General features: G+C 45.7%; 1 non-coding gene across 1 annotated transcript; it reads left to right on the plus strand.

Annotated features, from left to right (window-relative positions):
* Nucleotides 1-16,511: 16,511 nt before the first annotated feature.
* On the plus strand, nucleotides 16,512-16,615 carry LOC129696775 (U6 spliceosomal RNA). The gene has a single exon (XR_008723402.1). It is a non-coding gene; the product is annotated as a U6 spliceosomal RNA (small nuclear RNA).
* Nucleotides 16,616-19,247: the final 2,632 nt, after the last annotated feature.

Consider the following 19,247-nt stretch of genomic DNA (forward strand, 5'->3'; position numbering starts at 1 on the left):
CATCCCCATTTATAATTTATCTTTAACCTATTCCCTCTCTCATGGGCCCCATCAGCTGCACACCCCACCTCAATTCTCCAGTCACCCACACTAGGGGCAATTTGTAGCAGCCAATAAACAAAATAATTCACACTTTTTCGGGATGTGGAAGAAAGCTGGAGCATCTGAAGAAGGCCCTCGTGGTCACAGAGAGAACATGCAAGCTCCACACAGGCAGCACTTGAGAGCAGGGTTGAGTCTGGGTCTAAGGCACGGTGAGGCGCGGTCTCTGCTCGCTGCCCTGTTGCGTGCCACCTGAGAGATTTGGCAGGTCCTTGATTTAATTTCTATGCCAAAATGTAGCTTCCCCTTAAGCCATGCGCTGGGAATGCGGGCTAGCATGCCTGTGCTCAAATGTTGGAGCAGGATCTGAACCCGCTGTGGCATCGTAGTCAAAATTGGAGGAACACAACATTTCAGAGGTGATTACAGAGAAAGAGAGGGGTAGCCCATTGGTGAGGATGAGAATTATACCTTCAGGGCAATGCAGAACCAGAGTGCAAGTCACATGTATTTATTTATTTATTTATTTTATTTATTCCGAACAAGTAAAGACATTAAAGACATTAATAGTACCAAAATCGAAATTATCAAACAATTGGACATTACAATCAATTTTTACAAGCAATGAAAAGAACAAAAAGCAAATTTCCAATGTCCAACTCTGTGTCTGTACAAGCTCGAAAAGGAGTGAGAAGAAGAATAACTTATTAAATCTCACCCCTTTTCCCCAACACTTCTACCATATTTAAAAATCAATTAATTAATAATAATAATACTACCCCAGGCAATTTCCCATAATATCTACAGACATATATATACATACAACTATTATACACATACAAACTTCATATATGAAGTAACCAAACATAAGTAAACAATTGGAAAGCAATAGATAAACATTAACCCCCACTTGTCAACCATCCCCTCCATCCCGGTACATCAAGGAGAAGTGAGGAGATGGGAGAAAAGAATTGTCAAGGATCTAGGCAGCAGGAGAGCTAGAGTTCGGCAGAATTAAAGGACACAGAAAAGGAATATTATACTGAGATAAATTAACTCCTAGTGCTGAGCAATCTTCAAATGAGAAACAATGGGACTACTGTAAACTCAGCCAGAGGGGCATAAGATGTTAAGGAAGATACTAATTCTAACAGGGATTTACCATATTTTTCCAATTTGTAGTTTTTTTCTTTCATTATATCAGACATTTCTGGTTCAGTACTAAGACACTAGCAAGGTTGATAGTACTGAGGCAGGTCTGAAGAAGGGTCTCGACCCGAAACGTCACCCATTCACCCATTCCCGTTCTCTCCAGAGATGCCTTGCTGTCTTCTCCCTTCCTCAGCTCCCCTGCTGTCTCCTCCCACCCTCCAGCCTTACTCCAGCAGTTTCTTGTTTATCAGTTGAAGGGTTTCGGCCCGAAACGTTGCCTATTTCCTTCGCTCCATAGATGCTGCTGCACCCGCTGAATTTCTCCAGCTTTTCTGTGTAACCTGCTGCCTGTCCTGCTGAGTTACTCCAGCAGTTTGTGTTTATCTTGATAATACCGGTGCCGGGTATTGGATTGGCAGTCCTGTAGGAAAAGGGACCATGTTGAATGACAGAAGACAGATGACGAAGACAGAGGACGACAGATGGCGCAATGGGCTAAGTGTTCGGCTGGCGACCAGAAGGTAGCCGGTTCGAATCCCGCTTGGAGTGCATACTGTCGTTGTGTCCTTGGGGCAAGACACTTCACCCACCTTTGCCTGTGTGTAAATGTAATGTAATTATATGAAGCACTTTGGGGTCAATGCAAGTTGCATTGGGGTCAATGCAAGTTGACTAAAAATGTGCTATATAAATAAGATTAAAAAAAAAAAAAAAAGATTGGTCTCCACAAACAAGGATTCAATCCAGCCAAAGAAGGAAGAAGGCTGGTACTGGTCAAACAAGCAAAGAGAGGCATTTGGATAAGGCCACACAATTGCCCGGTCCATCACAGGTATTGACCTCTTCACCATGATACGAGATAGGTCTCATCAAGTCTAATCCGCCATTCAATCACGGCTGATCTATCTCTCCTTCCTAAACCCAATCTCCTCTCTTCTCCCCATTATCCCTGACACCCATACTAATCATGAATCTATCTGTCTCTGCCTTAAAAATATCCATTGACTTGGCTTCCACAGCCGTCTGTGGCAAAATAAATCACAGATTCACTACCCTACGATGACAGGCAGTGCTGCTTCAAGAAGGCAGCTAATTTCATCAAAGACTAACATTAGACTTTGTCTGAAGAAAGGTCCAGACCCAGAAAGTCACCCACACCTTCTCTCCGGAGATGCTGCCTGTCCCTCTGAGTTACTCCAGTTTTTTGTGTCTATTACACTTTCCACACTCTCTTCTCACTACTACCGCAGGGGAAAAGATCCAGGAGCCTGAGAACCATTACTTCCAGGTTCAAAGACAGCTTCTTCACATCATCCAACCTTATCTTCACAGCACAGCCCGAGCTTTGAACTGGACTATTATGGTCTTTGCACTTCTGTCGGCCCCCATCGGTCATGACTGACCATGGGTGATGCATCCTAGTTGTTGGCTGCTTGCTCCAAACCTCGGCTCGGTGGCCGGATGCAAGAATGGGCGATGTCATATGGAGGACAGGCTGTTGCCCATGCAGCACGTCCCCCCTCTCCACATCGTTGATCGATCCAAAGGAACAGCAGGGCCGTTACATGGCGGCACCAGAGGTTTCGCAGGTCCTGCCAGAGCGCGGTTGACTGGATATGGCCACAACTGCCTTGGGGGTTCCAAATCAGAGTTTTTCTTCTCGCAGATTATTCCTGTAGCCTTCCCATGACTGACGATATGGCCACAAGGCTGCCTGGCCTTAAATGGGCGTTTTCCCTCTCGTAGTGGAGGTGTATCCCAGGCTGACGACTGCCCCATTGCTATATGTGTGTTGACTTAGCTATCATGGTCTGATTTACCTGGAATAATTTGTTTATTGTATATCTATTTGCTGTGTTTTTTTGTGTTTAATGTGCCTGAAGAGCTGCAGCGAGTAAGAATTTCATTGTTCTTGTTGTGATGCCTATGGTAAGTAAATATTCTTGACTCTCTTGAAACATCTTAAGCCCGACAAATCATTTCACTAAATCCAACAGTGGTTGGATCCAAAGACAGAATCCAAGCAAATCCTTCCTTGGGATTTGGTACCAGCAACGGAAACATATTGTGTCCCAGTTTCTGGGCTAGATTGGCATTGCAGCTGATAAATGACTGACATGTTTAAGCCAGTTGAATATGCTGTGTAAACTCATTCCTTTGAGCTCAGAACATTGCTGGCTGATTGGAATGGGTTCATTTAGGAGCTCCCGCTCCTAGATCACAAGATAGCAAGAACAAGTCCAGAACACGAGAGAGTGTCTCAAAAGTCGAGCCAGTCATGTCTGAAGCAATGTTAGGGAGCTTCTTGTCACATTAGGAACTTGCTCCTCCAAATGGTTATGGAAACTGGAGTTAATTGACATTCTGATCAATTGATGGAAGTATACTCGAGGGACCAGAATTGTGTTAAAATGGAGATTAGATCTAATCCAACTGAATGCAGGTACAAAAATATTGACCTGAACAGTCTCCTCTCATCCTTCTCCCACCAATACAATCTATTACAGATTGTTGGAAATATATTGTTTTTTTTCACGTGATGCTCCTGTTGCCTTAAGCCATATGACTGTGTCACACCAACAGAGAGGACTATTGGCACCTCTTTGCCCTCTTGTGCAGCTGCTGTGTTTCATTGCTTGGAACTGGTCTGCTAACCCCAATGCAAAGGATGAATCCCAAGTGGAGACAGGCTGGATATCTGCAATTTGCTAACTGAACACTAGATGGCTCCCGGATGAGAATAGCTCTGTGCCAATGCAGTTGGTGTGCTCACTGATAGCATGCTCTACAAGATCTGGACAATTCTTGGAAAATTAATTAAAACAACTTATTATTACCGCACCAGTGCAAATATTTAGGCGATGGCACTAACAAAACTCTCGACAAACTAAACTGACCCATTCCTCAAAACCGCAGTGTTGAGTTGTTCCAGAGATCCGCCTCCAAGCAGCTGGCACATCAGGGTTCCTGCCTCTGGTGACTCAGAGCCGCTGATAGGGAATGGCAGTCTTCCCCCCTGGGGCAGTTTGATGCCAGCCTGTTCCGGTTGAAGTGATGGGACATGTTGAGAATTTATTTGCTTTCCTTCAGCTTATCGTTACAAAAAGCAATTCGGGCTGGTAGCAAACCTTACCCCGATTCATCCGGGCAAAGGTGATGGCTGGAGGCCTTGCAGAAGCCTGGTGCTCGCCTGGATCGGGTGCAACTCTATAAGATCTAGCGCGCAGACCGGACTTTGAAACTTTGGAAATGGCGTAAATTGTGGTGACACAAAAAAAATGTTGCTGTGTTTTGCACGTGACACTAAAAAACACCACGGAAAAGCACAATTTGACCATTGATTAATCATGGGGGATTCATCATTCATCAATCAGAGCACTTGAATCACCAAGGCATGGTAGGCTAAGTGTTGGGATTAGTGTGGATGGGTACGTGATGGTTGGCATGGACAGGATGGGTGGAAGGGCCAGGCTCTGAGCTGGATGGCTTTATGATTCCATGAATCTAAATCCATTCCTCGTTGGCAGTGCTAAATGTGCTATTAAAACTGGGCAATTACAATTCATCCCCTTATGGTGCGTAGGATTATTGTCAATCTCTCAGACACACCTCTCCTCAATGGGGGAATCCCAAAAGCAACACGTTTCAACCAAACTTCAGCGGAATGAGTTTGTGCCATTCCCTTCAGTCTAACCCTTTCAATCGTCCATTGCATATGATGCCTAATAGCCAAGTCTTGCCCAGAAATTGGGGCATAATTGGCTATCATCGTTGGTTCCAGATCAAATGTAGGGATTTGCTTGGATTCTGCCTTGGATCTGCCCACGATTGTTAGATTTAGTGAATCGGTTTATTGGCTTAGGTGTAAAATGAGCTGATATGACAATTCAGTGTGTTTATTAGAGGTTAATTTCTAGGCATTGGTTTGCTTCTTTGACCAGCACCAGCAATTTCCCTTCTTGGCTGAATTGAAGTCCTTGTTTGTGGAGACTGACCTAATGTCATTCTACATGGTCCCTTTTCCCACTGGACTCCAAATCCAACATCCAGCCACAGTATTGTCAACTATGCAGGTGTTGTAACGTTGACACAGAAATGTCTAAAGAAGGAATATAAATTGGAAGAGACAGTGGTGGGGGAGAGGGAAACGCTTCCCGGACATCGCCAAGACTCAGAATTTCCGCTCACTCTGGGTCACCGCTTCACTGACACACACTCTCACACACAACCTAACACACACCCTTACACACACACTTGCACACACAAGGTTTAAAGGAATATGGGCCAAATGCGGATAAATGGGACTAGTTTAGATGGGGCATCTTGATCTGCATGGACAAGTTGTGAAGAAGGGCATGTTTCCATGCTGTAAGACTATGACACATTGTAGAAAGGGTGCAATTGCTCTGGAGAGGATCCAGGGGTGTTTATGAAGATGTTGGCAGGGCTGGAATTTGTTTTCACTTTGAAGAAAGAATTGGCAACTGGTATTGTATTCTCTGCAGCAACGGAGATGAAGAAAAGACTTAACAGTGAATGACTTGAGGTGAATAATATTATGAGACTAGGATCTGTTTCGCTTAACAAAGAGTGCAGGAAGGAACTGCAGGTGCTGGTTTAAACCGAAGATTGACATAAAAAGCTGGAATAACTCAGCAGGACAGGTAGCATCTCTGGAGAGAAAGAATGAGTGATGTTTCGGGTTGAGATCTTCACACAATGACTGGAGATGTGTGTTATCCAATTAAGGGCAGAAATCTGAATTATGTGTTCATCTTTATTGACGTGACACCATAATAAATACATTACAGAAATATGTGGTGGCGCAGCGGTAGAGTTGCTGTCTTAGACTAAAGACCCAGATTTGATCCTGACTACAGGTGCTGTCTATACAGAATTTGAACATTTGCCCTATGACCACATGGGTTTTCTCCGGATGTTCCGGTATCTCCCACATCTGAAAGAAGCGCAAGTTTGTAGGTTAACTGGTTACTGTAAATGGTCCCTGGCGTATAGGATAGAACAGGTGGATGGTAGATGGCTGGTCGGTGTGGACTTGGTGGGCCGAAGGGCCTGTTTCCATATATATGTTTTACATATATATCTTAATTTAATTGAACCATATACTTGATTGAATATGTGGCATTATTTTCGTCTTGTTTATATAGTCGAAGGGTAAGATTGACTAATTTATTTGTGCAGAACAGTGATGGAAGTCCGACTCCTCTTGCCTTGTTTCTATGGGGGTTTTTTCTCTATATTTATGCATAACAGCATAAATTATAATCTAATTTCCATATGGATATACTAAGGTCATTCATGTGCTGCACCTGTTGATCAGAACCTGGCTCTACTGTGGAATGTAATTCGGAATGTAATTTAGCCTAACCTTATTCATACCTAATCCAATTTAAAGCATAAATGTTGCATTCATGTGTAAGTTAAAAGACTCGCTACAGTATGCACCAGATTGCACAATTTTAAGAAGAAAAATGCAAAAGCTCCCTCCCACACCCTCCCTGTTGGCAGCCCTGACTGACACTATGCAATAAAGCCCCTGTGTATAATAATACTAGCCTGGGCCCAGCGGCCTGAGCAACGTGTTCCTGTGTTGCAAATAGTGATAGAAATTTACACAGATTGTGTCTGTAGAAGGCTCCTGACCCAAAACATTACCCATCTGTTTTCTCCAGGGATGCTGCCTGACTCATTAAGTTACTCCAGCACTTTGTGTCTATGTTTAGAAACTATGTTTAGAGCCCCAGTGATATTTAACCTGTCACATCATTCAGTATTATGCGGTCTGCTCACACACCAGAAGCTAGCTAACATGATGATTTATTCTGCATGCGTATGTATGTGTACGTGTGCATGTGTATGATGTAAGTGTGTGTTTATTTTGGACCATGTTCCTAATTCTCATAACTCTGCTGGTGTTTAAATGAGACAAAAGTGTCTGGAAACTCAAAATATAATATTTTCAGTGACCAGACATATTAGAACCTACTCTGCAGCCTGCAGCCTGGATCTGCAGTGACGCATTCAGAAACTGTGCTTCAGAACCATATGTGGTTTAATCGATGCACCCAGGAAAAAAAAGTTTGAGACTATGGTCTGCACGGAAACCATGGCAACTTCCTGCCATTAAAAGACTATTTGCAAATATTAGTAACTTAATCCCAAACTGAACATTTGTTTGCACTAAATTGTTCGTTGGATGGGAGCTGCTTGAAACTGGTTTCCTAATTACCTTCAGATTGATGTCTTTGCCAGTTTGATGGCAGAATTACAACCCAACATCCTCTTGCTTCCGAGAGAGTTCATGGTCGTAGAAATGCCTCTGTTGACCTGGTCCCTGCTATAGGTAGTAATGACCCCCCCCCTCCATGACTTCTCTGCTGCATCAAACATAACACAGAGCTTTTCCAAACAGCTGCGTAACACAGATCTCTGTGCTTTATGGGCAATTCCCAGGGACGCACACCAAGACTGGACGATTGCTGCTGGAAGGTCAGCAGCTCAGTGAAAGATGCAATCTGCTCTGCCCTAAACACGTTGGTCTTCCACTATACGAGTTGTCTGCATGTGAATGACAGGGTGCTGGGTGAGGTACACGCTGGGAGATGAACTAAGCTCTGTGAAACCAATGCAAAGACCACATGGGGAAGGAACACAGTCTAGAGTTCATTGGACACTGAGGGACTGGGTCCTGTGTAACCCCTGTCCCACTTAGGACACCTGAACGGAAACCTCTGGAGACTTTGCGCCCCACCCAAGGTTTCCGTGCGGTTCCCGGAGGTTTCAGGTGGTTGCAGGTAGTGGAAGCAGGTAGGAAGACTGACAAAAACCTCCGGGAACTTCTGGGAACCGCACGGAAACCTTGGGTGGGGCACAAAGTCTCGAGTGGTTTCCTAAGTGGGACAGGGGCAACAACAGTATAGTTTAATTCAGTTCAGTTCAGTTTAGGTTAGTTTAGTTTAGATTAGTTTAGTTTAGTTATACAGCACGGAAACAGGCCTCTACACCAACACTATCTTACACACTAGGGACAATTTATAATTTTTACCAAAGCCAATTAACCTACAAACCTGTACGTCTTTGTAGTGTAGGAAGAAACTGGGGCCCCAGGAAAGCCCATGTGGTCACGGGGAGAACATACAAACTCTGTACAGACAGCACCCTTGGTCAGGATCAAACCCGGGTCTCTGGTGCTGTAAGGCAGCAACTCTGCTGCTGTGCCACTGTGCCATCCAAATTGTTTTCATTGTTTCAGGCGGTAACACGAGTGAAGCGGAGTTGACATATTGTATGAGGGAAATCCAAGTCAAATTTATTGTCATATGTCCAAGTACAGTGACTTACAGACATAATGAAGAAGGGTCTCGACCTGAAACGTCACCTATTCCTTCGCTCCATAGATGCTGCCTCACCCACTGAGTTTCTCCAGCATTTTTGTCTACCTACAAATCTTCACTCTTAAACATAGAGGTTTGACATCAAAATTTTAACTTTGTAACTGGAATCCAGATGGGTGTTCCATTTAATGCATATAGATGTGTATTAACATATAAATGAAACTTAAATTCATACTCAGGTGGGGAAAAATTGATTTAAAAAGGAGCCTTTTCGGATGTACACAAATCTCCTTTGATCCCCAATTGCCCCTTTAAATGTGGTGGTGATGTACATTCTTTGACCAGTGTGGTGAAGGCATTAGCCACACAGTCATCGGTGTGAAGACAGTAAAGCATGGGGGATTGGCACACAGCCTTGAAATGCACCTGTGTTGCTGGTCAGTGAAGAGAAGATGTCACCAATCAGCACTGATTGAGGTCGGCCAATGAAGAAGTCAAGGATCCAGTTGCAAAGGGAGGTACAGAGGCTTAAGTTCTGGACCTTAGTGATAAGTTTGGAATGAATGATAATGCTGAGGGCAAGTTGCAGTCAACGAGCAATAGCCTGGTGTACATGTTCCCATTATCCTAATGGTCCAGAACAGAGAGGAAACCCAATGAGATAGCACCTGCTGTTAACCTTTTGTTATTATAGGCTGTAGGAGCAAATGGAAAGGCCAGGCAAGGTTGGTGTTCAAAGCAACAAACTGGTGCATATCAGAAGACCAGTCAAAGCTGATCTGCTGAGCGCGTCTTTGGTACAGCCCTTATATTTCTCAACTAAGAAGATTACACAGAAATTATGTTTAGCAGTAAAATTCGTCCTTGGTTACAGAATGGTTACAGAAAGGCCAGGGTGGTGTATGTCTCTGATGAAGTTGGCTGCTTTTTTGAGGCAGCGACTCCGATAAATCTCTTTGATGGTGGGGAGGTTAGAGCCGGTGATAGACTGGGCAGTGTTCACAACCTTTTGCAGTCTTTTCCACTCATGGACGTGCAAGTTGCCGAACCAGGCCAAGATGCAACCAGTCAATATGCAGTCAATAACCAGTCAATCACCCACAAACTCAGGGCAATTCACAGTGGCCCTATTAACCCTCCAAAACCCATGTCTTTGGAAGTTGGAGTACCTGGGGAAACCCACACGATCACATGCAGAATGTGCAAGTTTCACACCGGTCAGGACTAAGCCCAGGCCACTGGAGCAGAACCTGTCTGCACTGGGCAATCTCCATCACCATATACAAAGTGGAGGAATGGCATCTCAAATTCTGCTTGTGTAGTTTACAACCTAATAGCATGAACATTGAATTCTCCAATTTTAGGTAACTAACCTACAAACAACTCCTCCCCCCTTCCCTTAATGCCTGTGTCCCATCTGCACTCACATCCATTCTCCCCCTCTTGCCCTCCAATCTATATTCCTTCCTCCAAATTTGCCACTGTTCTTTCCTCGTCTCACACCTTTTCATCCCTGGCCTTTGTCCAACCATCTGCCTATGATAAAAATCCCTTCACCTGTATTTCGACCCAAAACGTTGCCTACTTCCTTCGCTCCATAGATGCTGCCTCACCCGCTGAGTTTCTCCAGCATTTTTGTCTACCTTCCACCTACTATGATGTTGTTGGGGAAGTCCAGGACTAGGGGTCACAGCTTAAGGATAGAGGGGAAATCCTTTAAGATCAAGATGAGAAAAACATTTTTCACACAGAGAGTGGTGAATCTCTGGAACTCTCTGCCAGAAAAGGTAGTTGAGACCAGTTCATTGGCTATATTTAAGAGGGAGTTAGATGTGGCCCTTGTGGCTAAAGGGATCAGGGGGTATGGAGAGAAGGCAGGTACAGGATACTGAGTTGGATGATCAGCCATGATCATATTGAATGGCGGTGCAGGCTCTAAGGGCCGAATGGCCTACTCCTGCACCTATTTTCTATGTATCTATGCTATCTATCATTCACCAGGTTTTGTGCTTTCCCTCCTCTCTTCCAGATTTCCTCCCCCTTGCCACCACAATCAGTCTATGGAAGGGTTCCAACCCAAAGTGTCACCTATGCCTGTTCTCCAGGGATGATGCCTGAATGGCTGCGTTACTCCAGCACTTTGTGTCTTTTTTCACTGGAGTGGTGAAGCAGTGGCTCTGTCTACTGTGGCGATGTGATTTTCGACTTACAGAGTAGTTGAAATTGAAGACCCCTTCCTTCTTCCACTTCCCCCTCTCCACGGACAAGCATACATCTATTGGATATTTGCACATCTGGATATTTTTGCCTGCCTGGTGACCTGTTGAATGAATGTATGTGGATTACAAATTTCTCTTCAAACCTAGACAGCGTTACCTACTCCTCTCGCATCAGACCAGACGCATCGTTTTTACAGATTAGGTGTATAACAGCAGGACAAAGCTCAGTGCAAACATTCACATGCCATTCATCCCTCACCTTCATTGTTCTGAAGGTGCTTTTTTTCCTTGAATTCAGAATTAATGACCTTTTGCCTCATTGTTTGTAACCAGCTTTGTGTGTCCTCATTAGCTTCACCAGCTTTGTGGATTCAGCTTCATTAATCCTTGTGGTTTCCAAGTGGCTTGAAGCAATGAATGTGAATTCCACACGTGTGAGACATGATGCAGGTATATTTAGGTGATTACACACTGCAGCAATCAATTTCAATGCACAAGTGTTGACATTACAACTGCATCTTTCCAGATTACCCAAACCAGGTGACTCGCCGTGTGCTGGTCCCTGAAGTGGATCTACAATCACACATTCCAATCACTTCACTCTTTTAAACCTCGGCTCCAACAGTTGTACACTGTGGATGGCTCGATTATAATATGTACTAGACCAAGTGCAGACCCGTGGGTCTGTTCCCCCAGGAGGAGAGGCGGCATGCAGCATCCCCCCCCCCCCCCCCCACCCCGCACTAACGCTAATGGAGGGGAGGAGAGAGGGGGGAGGAGGAGAGGGGGGGGGGGAGGGGGGTAGAGAGGGGGGGGGGGGGGTGAGATGAGGGAGGGGGGAGGAGGGGGGGAGAGGGAGGGAGAGGAGGGGGGGGAGAGGGGGGGGGAGGGGGGGGGGGGGGGGGGGGGGGGGGGGGGGGGGGGGGGGGGGGGGGGGGGGGGAGGGGGGGGGGGGGGGAGAGAGGGGGGGGGGGGGGGGGGAGGGAGAGGGGAGGGGGGGGAGGGGGGGGGGGGGGAGGTGGGGAGGAGGGGGGGGGGGGGGGGGGGAGGGGGGGGAGGGGGGGGAGGAGGGGGGGAGGAGAGGGGGAGGGGAGGAGGGGGGGAGAGGAGGAGAGGGGGAGGGGGGAGGAGGGAGAGGGGAGAGGAGGTAGGGGGAGAGGGGGAGAGGAGGAGGGGGGAGGAGGGGGGGGGAGAGAGGAGGGGGGGGAGGAGAGGGGAGGGGGGGGAGAAGAGGGAGGGGGGGGGAGAGGGAGGGGGAGGGGGAGGAAGGGGGGGGGGGGGGGAGGAGAGGGAGGGGGGGGGAGAGAGAGTGCCTTTTTACTTCAACCCAAACCCATACAACCATTTGCAGGCAGTGCTTTTTTACCTCTAACCATATTTTCATTTTCAAACCAAATTAAGGGTACTCACAGTGCTGTAGACATTTGTTCAGTGTCATTCAGAGCTCTGATTGAGGCACACCACTTGCCGAGACTGATTGAGGCACACCACTTGCAGAGACTGTTTGAGGCACACCACTTCCTGGTTTAATATTCCCTCCCCCTCCCTCCAGCAGGGACAGCAGAGAGAATGGGGAATTTTGTAAAAACATTAATATCTCTGTCAATTTTAATCGACGGGAAAAATCCTCGGCACACATGCGGCGGAGGGGGGCTCTGAGCGAGGTGGCCAAAAATGACGGCCGTAGGTGGCGGCGTTCTCTCGGAAATCGCAGCACAATGGCCAAAACCGGTCAAGAACAGACTTTTAGTAATATAAATTGCCGTTCCACTGACTGGTTAGTATGCAACAAAAACTTTTCACCGTTGGAAGGAACTGCAGATGCTGGTTTACACCAAAGATTGACACCAAATGCTGGACAAACTCAGCGGGTCAGGCAGCATCTCTGGAGAAAAGGAATAGGTGACGTTTCGAGTCGAGACCCGTCTTCAGACTTGGGTCGAAATGTTACCTGTTCCGTTTCTCCAGAGATGCTCCCCGACCCGCAAAGTTACTCCAACATTTTGCATCTAGCTTTTCACTGTACCTTGGTACACATGACAATAAATTAAATGTCAACTTCAACATGCTGAGGGATGCACTGACGCTGGATGCAGCCAATGCCTAGGCTCTGTGAAGAAGGATCACAGTCTAAGATCCTTCTGTTGTTGGTTATTGAAGAGCAGAGTCCGGTGGAGCCACTCTTGAAACAAGGGAAAGGATATCATCTCATGGGGGCACATGTATGGTGAGGGTGTTTTGTTTAAAGATAGGTGGGAACACCACTGAGTGTGACACTATTGAATGTATAGACACTGTCAATGTATGAAGAGACTTTGCACAGTTTTTGGTTTGTACCTTTCAAAAATTCCGAACAAAGTTTATCTTTTAGAAAAATATATATTTAAAATGGTGAATGAAGTTTATTTTTTTAGAAAAACAAAAATGGCGTATTTGCTGAAGAGCATTTATTCTCTGGGTAAAAGTAGATGGGCAGGAACTCTGGAAACCTGTTAACTTGTGGAGGACTTTATTAGCATGTTTACGACCTATAACCTCAATCCCTGATGGAATACTTTCGGAACAGGAACGATTTAGGTCAAAGAATGAAATTGTGTAATATCTGTTGTGATTTGGAAACAGCACCTTCAGTTGGATCTGTCAAGCAGGAACACTTAGACGGTAGCAGTAAATCTCAAGAAGAGCCTTTCATGAAACTACAGTGTAGAAAAATGAGAATTTATTGATAAATAGTATAACCTAAGAAACTTGGGAACCTGATAATGTAAAAGGGGTGTGTAAATAGAGACCTATGGATGGCCACGGTTAGTCCTTCACTTCACACCCCTTGTGGAAAAATAAGAAATGTTACTGCTTTTGTGATGAGTTTGATCGGCTGGTTTACACATTTTTCTTCTTCTTCTCAGGATCGAGGACGATTTACTTCCACACCAGTTTTGTGGGTCCCGTGGTGATTGCTAAGGTCAAAGGTAGGGTCTAAAGACAATTCCACAGATGGGGCAGGAGGTCAGCATGGAACAGATGGGAGAGGATTTATGAGATGTTGCTCTCCAACCACATGCTCAGCACCAGACCCCCGTAACAGGTATTCTGTTCCAAGCTCCATGGCAAGAGAATACCAGGTAGAGAGAGGAAATGGTTCAAGACTCTCACATGCGGGGGGGGGTTATCCTCTTCTATTGTACCACAGGTTCCCCAAACTTCTTCGCTATTTTGAGTGGTTGAGGGATTTTCATGGGATAAGTGCCGAGATGTTTCCTTTGAGGCCTTGAGAACATCCTGAAATCTTTTCCTCCCTTTACCTGGTGATGTTGGGGTGGAGATTGGAACAGAGTGTCGGTTTCAGGAGTCTGGTGTAAGCATAATTAAGACTTTAGTGACTGGATGTTGGCCTTGGAGAGGGCACTGACTTTAACCATATAACTATATAACAATTACATGGACTTTAGCCAGTAAATTTGGAGGAATTTGGAGGAGATGGCATTGGTGGTAACCCTCCAATTCTTTGAGGTATCTGCTTTAAATGGTTCAGTCTGAAGAAGGGTACCGATCTAAAACATAATTCCTTCTCTCTAGAGATGCTGCCTGTCCCTGCTAAGTTACTCCAAACATTTTGCCCCTATCTTCGGTGTAAACCAGCATCTGCAGTTCCTTCCTACACTCTCTCCGTGCTGTTCTAGCTATAATTTGAAACAGTGGCTTTCAAGTGACGAGATTCGAACATTTCTCGTTAATCACCCTGATCAGTGTAATTACCTCTATTGTTCTGCATCTGTAGACCTGAAAGTTTTAGACGGCCCCTTTGGCTAACAACCTGTTAGTTGCAACTCCTTGGATTTAATTAGATATCCTGTAATTTGAATTCTGCACATTTATATCGTCCATCGGTAATTACTGGAAACAAGCTCAGTGGGTGTGTTCCATGCTATGCTTCCACCCGGCACCAATAGTTTACTAAGGCACTTTATTGATGATAGTGACTAACAGGTTATAGTAATGCGATAGGAATTTGCAGTACAAATCTAGACTGGAAAAGAGTCTCAACCCAAAATGTGATCTGTCCATTCCTTTCACAGATGCCGCCTGACCCACTGAGTTCCTACAGTGCTTCCTTTAGTATTTTGCTCAATAATCCAGCATCTACGGTCTCGTGTATCTACGAATCTAGATACGTTGCCATATTCAATCGGTCACTAGTTCAATAGTGCTTTATTATTCACATATGCAACTGCACAGTGAAATTCATTTTGCATATATTACACATGCAGACATCGCCATTTTTGGCACAGCAGTCATACAGTGTGTAGACAGGAACCAGATGCTGGTTCATACTGAACATAGACACAAATTGCTGGAGTAACTTAGTGGGTTAGGCATCACCCCTGGAGAAAAAGGATGGGTGACGTTTCGGTCTTAAAAAGGGTCCCGACCCAAAATGTGACCCATGTTTTTTCTCCAGAGATGCTGCCTGACCCACTGAGTTACTTCAGAATTTCGTGTCTATAGAGTCATACACGACAGAAACTGGCACTTTGGTTCTGCCCAAATTAGTCCCCAAATTAGATTCAAGATTAGATTAGATTCAATTTATTTGTCATTTGGACCCCTTGAGGTCCAAACGAAATGACGTTTCCGCAGCCATACATTACAAACAAATAGACCCAAGACATAACATAATTTACATAAACATCCATCACATCGCTGTGATGGAAGGCCAAAAAACTTATCTCTCCACTGCACTCTCCCCCCCCCTCTCCCCCCCCCATGTCAGAGTCAAAGTCAAAGCCCCCGGCTGGCGATGGCGATTGTCCCGCGGCCATTAAAGCCACGCCGGGTGGTGCAAGGTCGCACACCGGGTTCTTGATGTTAGAGCCCCCGGCGGGCGCTCGCAGAGTCCCGCGGCCATTCCAAGCCGCGCGGGGCGGTGCTGTAAGGCCCCGCTCCAGGAGCTCTTCGACCCCGCAACTCGGGCGGGAGAAGTCGCCGTTGCGGGAGCCCTGAAAAGCGGTCTCCCTCCAGGGACCCGCGGGCTCCCGGTGCTGCCGTCCGCCAGACCCGCAGTTGCAGCCTCCGAATCTCCGGAGGTCGGGCCGCAGCAGCGCTCCACCACCGCTCCACCCGCTCTGGACTCGGCCAGCTCCGCGACGGTGAGTTGAGTCGTCGGCACCAGAGTCCCCGGTCTTCCTGTTGGAGGCCGCTCCTCGTTGCAGCCCCAACGACAACGGAGACCCGACAAAGAAAAGGTCGGGTCTCCCGTGCAGGGAGAGATTAAAAGTTACCCCCTCCCTCCCACCCCACCCCCACACCCCCCACACACACACCCCAACAAAAAATAACAAAAACTACATAAAAACATAGACAAAAAATAATAAAAACGCAGACGGGCTTCAGAGGCCGCTGCTGACGGAAATTAGTCCCATTTGCCCGCATTTGGCACACCTCGTCTCAGTTTCAGTTCATTCAGTTTAGTTTATTGTCACATGAAGAGCTGTTGTTGCATGCTAACCAGTCAGCAGAAAAACAAAACATGATTCCAATCGAGCCATTTACAGTGTATAGATACATGATAAAGGAATAACATTTAGTGCAAGGTAAAATCAGCAAAGTCCGATCAAGGACAGTCCGAGGGTCACCAACGAGGTAGATAGTCGTTCAGCATCATTCCTCTCTGGTTGTGGTAGGATGATTCAATTGCCCGATAACAACTGGGAAGTCATATCTCAAAAGCACCTATTTTTTTTAATGTTTTAGCACATACAGTATAGTAAAATTAGAATGATACAGAGAAGATTCGCATGGTCCCTGTGCAAGGCAGAAATGCTTATTTGTGAATCTTTCCATATTTTTCCAGTCCAACAAGATTTCTGCAACCAATGCTGATTAGCACATTACAGCTTGCAGGAGGACTGCATATGCTGAGGGACACACTGGTGCTCAGTGGAGCTTCTCCAAAAGCTTTGTGGGGAAGGATCACAGTCTAGGCTCCTCCTGCCACAGGACACTGTGTAACGGCTTCTCAACACTTCAGGGAGTGTGGCATGATCCATGGCATTGCTGTTTTTGCAGAAATATATATTGGCTAGATTGCACAAATAATGTAAGGGAAGACATATGCTGATTGTATTCAATGCTCTGCATTTATTTCTTATGAAGTTGGACACAAAAAGCTGGAGTAACTCAGCGGGCCAGACGGCGTCTCTGGAGAAAAGGAATAGGTGACGTTTCGGAGCGAGACCCTTCTTCAGACTTGGATCAAAATGTCACCTGTTCCTTTTCTCTCATATTTCATGAACTTTGCTAATTGCTGCCTTACATTAATGACCCTTTAAATGTTAATTACCATCTTAAATGTTTCCTTAACAAGTTTATTTTTGCCCCAGTCAATATTCCTCCCTCAAACAATACTGACAATAATAAATCAACCCAATGCTCATCCACTGGCTGCAGTGAAAGTTTGTCGTAGGTGATATGGGTCAAGCTTGAAGGAAGCTGCAGGAAGTTGTGGACATTGCCCAGTGCATCACGGGGGTCGACCTCTCCACCGTTGAAGGGACCTTTAGGACGCACTGCCTCAAGTAGCGTTGACTCATAAAGACAGACCAACACCATCCTGTCCACTCTCTCTTTTCACTGCTAGCATCAGGAAAAAGGTACAGGCACCTGAGAACCATTCTGCATAGCCTTAACCACAACTGTACCTCAGTCCCGAACCAAGTTCCCCAAGTGGAATATGAGGTGCTGTTCCTCCAATTTCCGGTGTTGCTCACTCTGGCCATGGAGGAGACCCAGGACGGAGAGGGCGGATACAGAATGGGAGAGGGAGTTGAAGTGCTGAGCCACCGGGAGGTCAGGTTGGTTAATGCGGACCATATTCCGCTTGGGGAGTCTGCATCCTGGGGGCATGAACATTAAATTCTCCCAATTTTGTTAGCCCTTGCTGTCTCCTCCCCTTCCTATCTCTCCCTCAGCCCTCGGGCTCCTCCTCCTGCTTTTTTCCTTTCTTCTCCCCACCCCCCAACCCCCCAATCACGCTGAAGAAGGGTTTCGGCCCGAAACGTTGCCTATTTCCTTCGCTCCATAGATGCTGCTGCACCCGCTGAGTTTCTCCAGCATTTTTGCGTACCAACTGATAATTTATTATGTATTTAGTCGTCATTGATGCTTCAAATGTGCCTGTAAGGATGGAGCAAGTAAGTCTTTCATTATTCCAGTTTATATCCAATGCATATGACAAATAAATAGTCTTGAAGCTCGTGAATCTCGTGCTGTGACAGCTTATTATCAAAACCTTCATATCAGAGGTTTGGAAGAATTAACATATAATTTTATTGTTACATCATGTATGTTAAAGAACAGTTAGCCATGGTGATCCCACAAGGCCCCTGCTAAAACAGCTTGTATTATTATTCTATTATGCTATTTCTAATCTACATTGTTGTATTTCCTTCCTAACACTGTATGCGTTTCCTCTCTAAAGCCGTGTGTAGTTCGGAGCACAGTCAGTATGGCAATATAAAAAAGCTATTGTTTACATTGTGCTCCACAGAATCTGACTAGTTAACCACAGACACAAGAGCCAAACTGTCAGGGTAGGAATAGGAATAGGAATACTTCATTGTCATGTGACTGAGCATAGTGAGATTCTTTGCTTGAATACACAATGTATACAAATAGCAGCCACCCACGGCACTGACAAAGTTTCAGGAGATGCTTCGTGCTAACTCTGAACAGCTTCATCAGGGACCATTTATTCTTTTAAACTGGTCTTCCTTATCCATCTGGAAGGATTCAATTGACCTATTTATTGGCTGCCCATCTCCTGACTCACAACGCCCCATTCACTCATTCACCCATCACTTTCCAGACTCAGCCCAGGTTTAAGCTATGCCTCAATTTTAAAATTCCTATCCTTCTTTTCATATTCCTCCATGATGACACATCTTCCCATCACCCTACCCTGTCTCACAACCTCCTACAACCCTTTGGGAGTTCTGCACACCTCCAGTTAATGTCAAAGCATGATAGAGCTGTACAGCATGGAAATAGGTCCTGCACCTTTGCTCATCCACGCTCATCATTGTTCAACTTCTGTCAAGGAGAAGCTATACTTCACCTCCGTTAGACCTCATTTGGACTACGCAGTTGCAGCATTGGACCCATACACAAATAAAAACATTTCTTCCATCGAACGTGTCCAAAGACAGGCAGCTCGATTTGTTACTAACACCTATGAGAGAGAAGCGAGTGTCACCAAACTTCTGAATTCACTGGGGTGGAACCCTCTCCAAGACAGACATGAAGCTCACCGTTTGACCTGCTTTTACAAAATGTTAAATGGTCAGCTCGACATAGACTACAAGACCTACACCAAACCCAAACCAATTAGGAGCAGACGAGGGCATTCGATCCAATTTGTGATCCCAGCTACAAAGACAGATGTGTACAGCAATTCATTCTTCCCCCGCACAATTAAAGCATG

Source organism: Leucoraja erinacea, chromosome 4, assembly GCF_028641065.1.
Source record: "Leucoraja erinacea ecotype New England chromosome 4, Leri_hhj_1, whole genome shotgun sequence".
Taxonomy (NCBI): Eukaryota; Metazoa; Chordata; class Chondrichthyes; order Rajiformes; family Rajidae; genus Leucoraja; species Leucoraja erinaceus.